We start from the raw sequence: 9,341 nt of genomic DNA on the forward strand, positions 1-9,341 counted from the left end.
ATCAAGTTGGAAAATCCCCTCGAATTTTGCAACCCTGAGTTCTATAAAGTATGGTCACGCGACCAGTGACTGTGGACAGAATATACAAGCTTTCTGATTTTTGTAACGCCAGATTTGATCAAAACCAAAACAAAACAATTAAACATGATACATAAAATAAAATTTAAAAAAAAGTAGTGTTCACACAGTCGGATTTAAGTCACTTAATACCGGTGTTAAGTCACTAATACCGGTTATAAATCGCTATTACCGGTAATAACTCACTTATATCCGACTGTATGAACAAGACTAAAGACGACGATAAAGTATAGGCTGTATCAAAGTGATTGGTACCCATCAATGCATGACCTCGGAGTTACCTGCATGACTTTGGCGGGATATTTTGAAACAGTCATGGTTGCACATGCAGGTACTTCTTTCGAAAGTCCTAAACAAGGTATAGCAGTCGCTGATAGGATATGCAGCTTATAGAATACGGATAACCTCTGTTGATGGTTATTGAAAAGTCTGCTGCTGCCAAAAGCAACTTTGGGTCTTCTTGAAATGATCATGGTTGATAGTTACATTACTACAGATTTTACATTTTAGTATGGAATATTTCTTCACGAAGTGCTAATACTGATCTGAAAGTTGTCTCCATAAACCGCATGGCTTAAATAATTATTGGGTTGTATCGGGTGTCAGATGATTTTTGATAGAAAATGTACTTTCCATGAGTTTGCATTATGGTGCTCATAATTAAGCGCATTGGCCTAAAATGGCGGATTTAAGGAGGCAGAATTCGAGCTTCATGGGGGACACAATTTTGGACTTTATGCAACATTGTTCTGTTATTATCAAAATTATTTGGGTTTGAGATAATATTTCCAAAACTTTGTCAACAATTGACATTTGTCACAGCTAAATTCTCTTGTTCACAGCTCAAATTCAGATAAAAATGGTAATCGACAAAAAATAACATGAGTTATTAAGGTACTGTTTGCAAATACTGATGATGTCATAGACAGACCAAAAATAGATCTGTACTTATTTGGTTTATTTTTATTCGGTCAAGTTTATGTAAAGGAAGTACACCTACATGATATAGGCATAAAAACAGGTTGTGTTCACATAATAATAGTAAACTTACCGAAGTCAGTTCAGGATAATAAGGTATAGTGAAATTATATCAACGTGAGCAAGCAAATCAAATTGGCAAGTAAGTATTCAGCTTTCATGTTTTTTCTTTAAAAGTTAGTTTGTATAAATTATTGGTGCTTGTCACATGCGTGTGTTTAATGGTTTTAGATAGACATGCCAAGTATCGTGCAGTGGTAAGACATTATTTTGGACATTGGCTGCATGAACTCTGGGACATGACAATACGAAAATGCACTTGAATAATGTTAATTAAGTATATGTTTGCAATTTTTTACATTAAAGGTGGGTAACCTGATTAACAGTCTCATCCCCCCACTTTAAAAATAAATAAATAAATAAATTTTGGATTTATAAAGCGCCTTTCTCCAGATCTTAGAGGACTAAGAGCGCTGTAATTTCGCTGCAATGGTGAATCAGATCGCATCAACTTTACCCCATGAAAATACAGATTTTGGTATTAGGCAAAAGCTCATATTTTTCTGATTAACATATTGAAATTAGGCGTTCCAAATCGAAATTCCGAAGAAATCATCAAAAAACGGTTGAATTAGTCTTAACTGTGGTATACAATATTTGAGATCAATTTGACATTTTTTTGATGATATCTCTGGAAATAAACTGATTTGGAACTCCTAATTTCAATAATTTTTTAAAATGTTAATTAGAAAAATAGAATCTATCATGTAATATCAATTTATTACATGAATATCATTAATAAAAGACTATATTATCATGATTTTCACGTTGTATAAATGTCAGAAATATCTCCACATTCCAAAAATCTTTAAGAAGGTAATAACCCCCATCCCCATTATGAATTTGGAGGAAACCTTCTGATAATTACAAACACTCGCCGAGCAGCAAGACCTTCCCTCTAAGCTTTTAATCCGATAAGCTGATCATTTATTTGTTTTTTTTCATGAATTGGAAGACATTTTTGATGTATTACTGAGCTCAATCATCTGAAAATACTGGAGCGTGAGTCACCCAGGCTGGTGGCTCAGCATAGTATTTTATTAACTGAAGGTTTTCTCCAAATTCGTTTCCTAATGCATACACACCCAACGAAACCTACACTGTGTAACTCAGTCTTCAATGATAGTCAGTCATTTATACATTAGTCGTTGTAACTTGTTCGTATATAACTACGTGTATCGATGATTTGCTCAAAAACCTCTACTTATTTTGGTACTTTTGTGGATGGCGCTCTTCATGTTTGCATGTTTTCAAAAGCGCTCGATAGAAGGCACATTATGTTAACTATCGAGTGATTACGGTATAGCATAAAGGAGAATTTCGTGACTCTGGTTTCTTCTTTTTAGGGCTCAAAAGATATATCCACGAAATAAAATCTTATTCCCAAATGTTTAGTTGATTCGGGCACTTAATTTGCGCATAATTGCTGGTATTATGACAGAGCCCAATTGTGCCATTGTGTTTGTAATTTGAAAATTTAGCATTTCTGTAGAATCTGCAAGAAAGGTCACACATATAAATATTACGTAGTCTTGGGTTTCTGATGATATAAAAAAGTAAGTGATCGATAAGTTTTTGAATAACGAAGTGCCCCTTTAACAGGATTAATATGCTTTAGGTTAACAAAAAGTTCGTTTCCTGTGCGCACTTCGATTTTGGAGCAATTTTGTGCGGCACTTGTTTGTTTATGGTTTGAAAAAAACAACAACACCCAAAACAAACGAAAAACATGTAAAAATTATATATATATATATATATGAAAATAAAATAAAAAAGCAACCCTAAGTGTTGCATAAGTAATCAACCTATTTTATGATGACTTGGCCAGTGATTATCAATAAATTACATATTCAATTTCAGGCATATATTTTGGATACATCCTGACCTTAAAAATTAATTAAAAATCAATATTTCTTGAATAGCCTTATTAAAGTGATATTTAATCTTCCTAGTAGGTTTTATTTTTATTTTCATGTTTATTTACACAGGTGTGTCAAAGTGATTTTCGTATTCATGCAGGAGGTCGGTGTTTATTTTGTCCTACAGCCATTTAGCCATTCACCATGAAGATTTCCATCGACCTACTTAGAGATCTCTTGGCCGTTGGTTTATACCTTTTTGATGTTGGCTCAGACATTGCAGCAGGTGTGGTATACTTTATTGATGGAAACACCTGGTGGGGAGGTCTTACCTTGGCTTATGCTGCAGTGGGACTGGTAGTTACAAATACCATTGTCTGCGTTATAACACCAGCTATTGACAATAGATCACCTTTATTTTGGATATTTGTCATACTACAATTAGGAATGCCTTTTATGTAAGTACATCCGCTTGTTTATCTTTGGTTTTAACGACCGTTCCATTCACAGTTCTATGTTATAGGTATAAATGCTGTAAACCTGGTTAACAGAAAATTACTCCAGCAAAATCAATCGATTAAGTCTAGCCCATCCTCCACATTGAATGGTGGACTTTACTTATGCCCAAATATGGCACTTGCTAATCAATAATTACCCACTTGAAATTCCCTGGCTTGACAATGCTGTAAAGCTGCTATAAATCAACAAAGAGTAAAATAATTTTTGCCTGCATGAGGAATCCAAAGAAACATCTGACATCAAACAAACAAATTGGTTTTACTCAACAGAGTGTCCAAAGTCATCATGTTTTGTACATAATTATGAAACATTTAACATAATACACTAAGCCAAAAAAGAAACTTTGTGACCTGTGATTCAAGATGCCATTCTCACAGATTTCGTTTGCTAGGTGTCAATAGGGCTGTGAATGTGGTCCAGGAAGCTGTTCCATATCAGTGCATTTTGCTATTGTGTCAGTTGGACAACTGCTTGGTTACTGACATGTGTTTAGAGTAGAGTATTGAGGCAATCCTGTGTGTAATTTGCGTTAATTTTGATCGACAGGATTTTAAGATACGACCTTGTGAAAAATTATAAGTTTCTTTTTTGGCTTCGTGTACATTAATTTTGTTTTGATTGGTATGACTCTGTTTATGTTCTTACTTTAACTATACCATACTGCAGTTACTGTTCACTTTCCTATACACAATACACAGTGCTCTCACCATTGATGCGTGATTTCTACAAACAGTGTATTACCTAGTTAACGTAACTGTGTGAAAAATAACCGGCAAATATGTTTTGTGCTCTCTGAAATTCTAGACAATATAGTTTTGTAACAAGTCCTAAATGTTTAAGTAACTTAGATGTTTGGAAATATTCGCACTTTGTTGATTTAGTTAGGAAGGGCACGCATGGCCTGCAAAATTCCCTGTGTAAATCGAATGCAACTTTAGTGACAATCACTCACTTGTGGACTGCTCTCTTCCGAAGGGCATTAAAGCTCAAATTACCGATACACCGTTAGCAAAGCCAACAAAATTCTCGGGCTTCCTCGAAGAAATATTTACCAGTGCAGCAAAGAAACTAAAGCTAAAGCATACAAGGCGTTGGTTCCACCTCACCTCGAATATGCGGCGGCAGTCACCGACCCATACCAGTCCAAATATATTCAGATGTTAGATATAGTCCAAAGAAGAGCTGCTAGATTTGTTGTTGGCGACTTTCGTCGCAAGTCCAGTGTAACCAAAATGATTCAAGAGCTGGAGTGGGAGAGTTTGGTTGAGAGAAGAAAAACTGCCAGACTACAGCCTGTCTCAAAAAAAATTGTGCAAGTAAAAAGCGCCCTCTATGGCAATTAGAGAATACCGTTGTGACATAATGCTTACATCAACGTCACAGGCGCATTCTTAGCTCTTAAATGCCGTTTGTTCTGTTCAATTTGCTTGTTCCAATTTCGAAATATGTTTATTTAACAACGAAAGGGTAAAATCACAATTGTGCCACTTTTACTAGGGAAGAGAGCTGTACATGTAAATCAATGATAGCTGATGTTGAGGCGTCTAATGTACTCCTCCTTTCGGGACGCATGCATTAGACACATCAACATCAGCACGTGTGCATTATTTTGTCTAATATCTCTGCCAACAAGTAATACGCGTTCATTAACCTATAGCATGTATAAGTGCGCTTTGTCTTTTAACATGTCTTAAGTGACTAAGAGAACAGCATTTACCATGATAAAATCATTAACATGCACATGTAGTTATTTTTTTACAGCAGAATGTGAAATATTTATTTATCTTTTAATCTCTTTTAAGTGGAAAAAGAGAATCATTATTCCTGCATCATGATAAAACAGTAAAAACAGTCAAAACAATTGTGTATTGTGTAATTGATGCATTCTGTTGATTTCACGAAGGAACTCTTGATAAACTTGATGCTATCACTGTTACATGTAAAGCCCTCTTCCCTAGTAAAAGTGGCACAATTGTGATTTTACCCTTTCGTCTTTAACTAAACATATCTCGAGATTAAAACAAGCAAATTGAACAGAACAAACGGCATTTCAGAGCTAAGACTATGCCCTTGGCTTTGATGTAAGCATTATGTCACAACGGTATTTTCTTATTGCCAGAGAGGGCGCTTTTCACTTGCACAATTTTTTTTGAGACAGGCTGTATGTCAATTTTACTTCGTCCACAAGGGAGAATCTCCCAACACATTCACCAAACTTCAACAGAGGGATACCAATCATTCCAGTAGGCACTTCACCGCAGATGCATATAAAGTTATTGAAACAAGAACTGTCAGATATCAGAACTCCTTCCTTCCTAGAACTATTCGTGATTGGAATAGACTACCTCTGGTTTCCACCACGCAACCAACCTTGGAGAAATTTAAAGCGTCCCTAAGCAATTAATTTGCTCGTCTGCACCCCGCGGTGTCATGGAACCAATTTTGTTCTGTTGCCGTGTAACCCAATGAAGATGAAGATGAAGATGAAGCTAAACCAGATAACGGACATTTTTTGTACTTGATGTCAATCAAGAATAATGTATACATGCAGGCTAAAAACTGAGTAGGTGGGGCATCTGCAAATGTTCGTACCTCCCTGATATGTAAGTGACAAATAACAGCAAAAACAACTCCCATATCTGTCCATAACTTTGGTCAGGGGATTTCAAGTGGGTGATTATTGATTGGTAAGTACCATATTTGGGCATAAGTAAAGTCCACCATTCAATGTGGAGGATGGGCTAGACTTAACCGATTGATTTTGCTGGAGTAATTTCCTGTTAACCAGATTTAAGTACTGCAAAGGTCGAATCATGCCGTAAAAATCATTTCAATTGAATTCAGATTCAGATGGTGAAAAGTGTGAAATTTGACTCAGATGTAGCATTCAGTCTGGTTAAAAATTCTAGGGGGAGGGCCAAAATTTTTTTGTCCAATATGGCCGCCACATGACCGTTGACATTTCTGCTTATAACTTGAGAACCGAACATTACAGATAGGTCAAACTATACTTTTTCTGAATCCTTGTAACCAGATGAACACTTTGGCATGGTTTATAACTCAATTTGAACAAGTATAAAGTTCCATGACCTCTACCCGCCATCTTGGAATGAATTTAATTTGGCCCTGGATCAAAATTGGTTGAGGATATAAAGAGCTACATGTGTGCCAATTTTGGGTCTTTTCACAAAAAATTAACAATTGTTTTGCTATGATTCACCATTCTGCAGCACTATACAGGGTGTATCAAAATTAAGTATACAGTTTGGAAAATGCTGCTAGATTAAAAAGTATGAGGTCGTTGGTCAAAATACTCTAGTTGATAACCTAATCAAGATCGTGTCCTCCTACAGCTGACAAAACTCACTGTGCGGAAGGCGTGTGCAGTCAAGTGGCCAAGTTTTGGTTTACAAATAGGGGACCTACTAGAAGATTGATCTCATTAGGACATTTGCGCGCGAAGCGCGTAAAAAGTTTTTAATTTCAGACAATTTTAGCCCACAATGAAGGTGACTTTTGCTATGAAAAGGGCCAGTTTGCGCGTAAAATTCTGCAATTTTAGCATAGTATTTTTTGAGCTTTGTGTTTAAAATGATTAAATTGGTAAAAGAAACGTAACCCCGAATTAAAAAAAAGTATTGTGTAGAAAAATGATTATCTATTAATATAACTACCAATTATATACGTAAATAAATTGACATTTTTCTGGCGACTTTGGCAAATTATAAAAATAAATATTCTTGGTCATGAAAATTTAAGTGCTTTGATAATGTGGAACTGCTAGATCACAAGTGAACATTGATTGAGTTAGATATGCGTTACAGCAAGACCCAAAGATCAGCTCAAGACACAATCCTTTACCCAGCATTCCCCAATCAAGCTTCTGCCGGATTGTTCGTAAAGACTTGAATTGGTATCCCTGCAAACTACAGTACTGTCATGGACTTCATCCTGGGTTTATATGCATTGCTTGTTAAAATATTCTTTGAAAGTGAAAGTTGTCATTTCAACAATAAATCCTGTTAGTACTTTGTTGATACCCCTGGGTTGATTCGTCAAAATTGAAATGGATGAAAATCAATCAGCCGTGTGCAGCTACAAAAAATGAGAGGTTGTATTCAAATGAGTATAACTTGAGTTTGCTTTTTATTTAGACGGGTAGGATTTGCTCTTTGCAATGATATTTTCATTTATAACAGATTCCTTGCAGATCTCTAGTTACAGCCCCGCAAACATGAGTTTACTTCTTTTTGACTCAACCTGCATAATGAGCATAAAATGTCCTATTGACATGTTTGATGTCTGATGCTTTATTGCTTTTTAAACACTAAATGTTGCTAACCAGGTTGGTACACAAACTGCATGACACTCTGCGTGGTGAAGAGGCAAATGTCGAAATTATTCCTAGTGATAGGATCAAAGGTGGTATACTTATGGTACGTGTACTTGAAGCCTTCGTGGAATCTGCTCCACAGGTTGTTCTTCAGATGTATATCATGACACAAACGCCAAGTGTCAAATGGGTAACAGGTGAGTGATTATGTGGATGCTTGGGAATGTAGGGTGGGACAGGGGTGTGTGTGTGTATGCTTCTGACACGTCTACTTGAAGCCTTCTTGGAATCTGCTCCACAGGTTGTTCTTCAGATGTATATCATGACACAAACGCCAAGTGTCAAATGGGTAACAGGTGAGTGATTATGTGGATGCTTGGGAATGTAGGGTGGGACAGGGTGTGTATGTGTATGCTTCTGACACGTCTACTTGAAGCTTTCATGGAATTTGCTTCACAGGTTGTTCTTCAGATGTATATCATGACACAAATGCCAAGTGTCAAATGGGTAACAGGTGAGTGAGTTTGTGGATGCTTGGGAAGCTAGGGTGGGACAGGGGTGGGTGTGTGGGTGTGTGTGTGTGGGGGTGGGGGGGGGTGGGGGGGGGTGCGTTTGCATTACAAATACTTCCGAGGACTCTGACATAACAACACACCGACACACCGAGGACATTTTTTTACCGAGGACCTAAACACGCGTCCTCGCTACGCAAACCTTGTTAAACGATGGAAAATGAGGTATTATATCCTACTACTCCCTCTATAGCTTAATGTCCTCGTAGTGTTAACCGGAATCGAATTTATTCGGTATTACCGACCTCTTGAGTACTTGACATGACAACCCACCGATACACCGAGGACACACACACATTTGGACTTCATTATTTTTTTTCAGGTCCTCGGAAGTATTTGTAATTCACGGGGGTGCTTCTGACACGTCTACTTGAAGCTTTCATGGAATCTGCTCCACAAGTTGTTCTTCAGATGTATATCATGACACAAATGCCAAGTGTCGACTGGACTAACAGGTGAGTATGTCATGTTTGATGGGGTGTGTTGTAACATGGGGTGGATGGGGTGCATTGCTATAACTTGAGGAGACTTGTGCATGATAAAAAACCGACATAAGAAACTCGTGCATGTAAGTCCTCTAAAAACATCGGAAAAAAGGGGTCCTATATCTTACTATACTCACTTTATAGCTCCCGCGATGTGATGGGGGGGGTGTTTGCGATTGGGTTGAGTTGCGCGTTACGCGTCGGAGAGTGTGTTTTGAGTGTACAGTTTATGCAAACGGGTACACAATATGTTTTGTAAAATTTGATGGGTTTGCCATTATTCAGTTATCAAATGTTGCCTAGAAATAAACATTGAAAACATAAAAGTTATAGTGCAACTGATAGGGTAAGGTTTACTTATTATGAATAGTAGATTATGCAGATGTTTATTGCAGGGGGGGGGGGGTACATCAAAAAATTTTGGTGGGTATGTTCACCCGGAATTTTGAGGTCGTAG

This window comes from Amphiura filiformis, unplaced genomic scaffold (genome assembly GCF_039555335.1).
Source record: "Amphiura filiformis unplaced genomic scaffold, Afil_fr2py scaffold_67, whole genome shotgun sequence".
In the NCBI taxonomy this organism is placed as follows: domain Eukaryota; kingdom Metazoa; phylum Echinodermata; class Ophiuroidea; order Amphilepidida; family Amphiuridae; genus Amphiura; species Amphiura filiformis.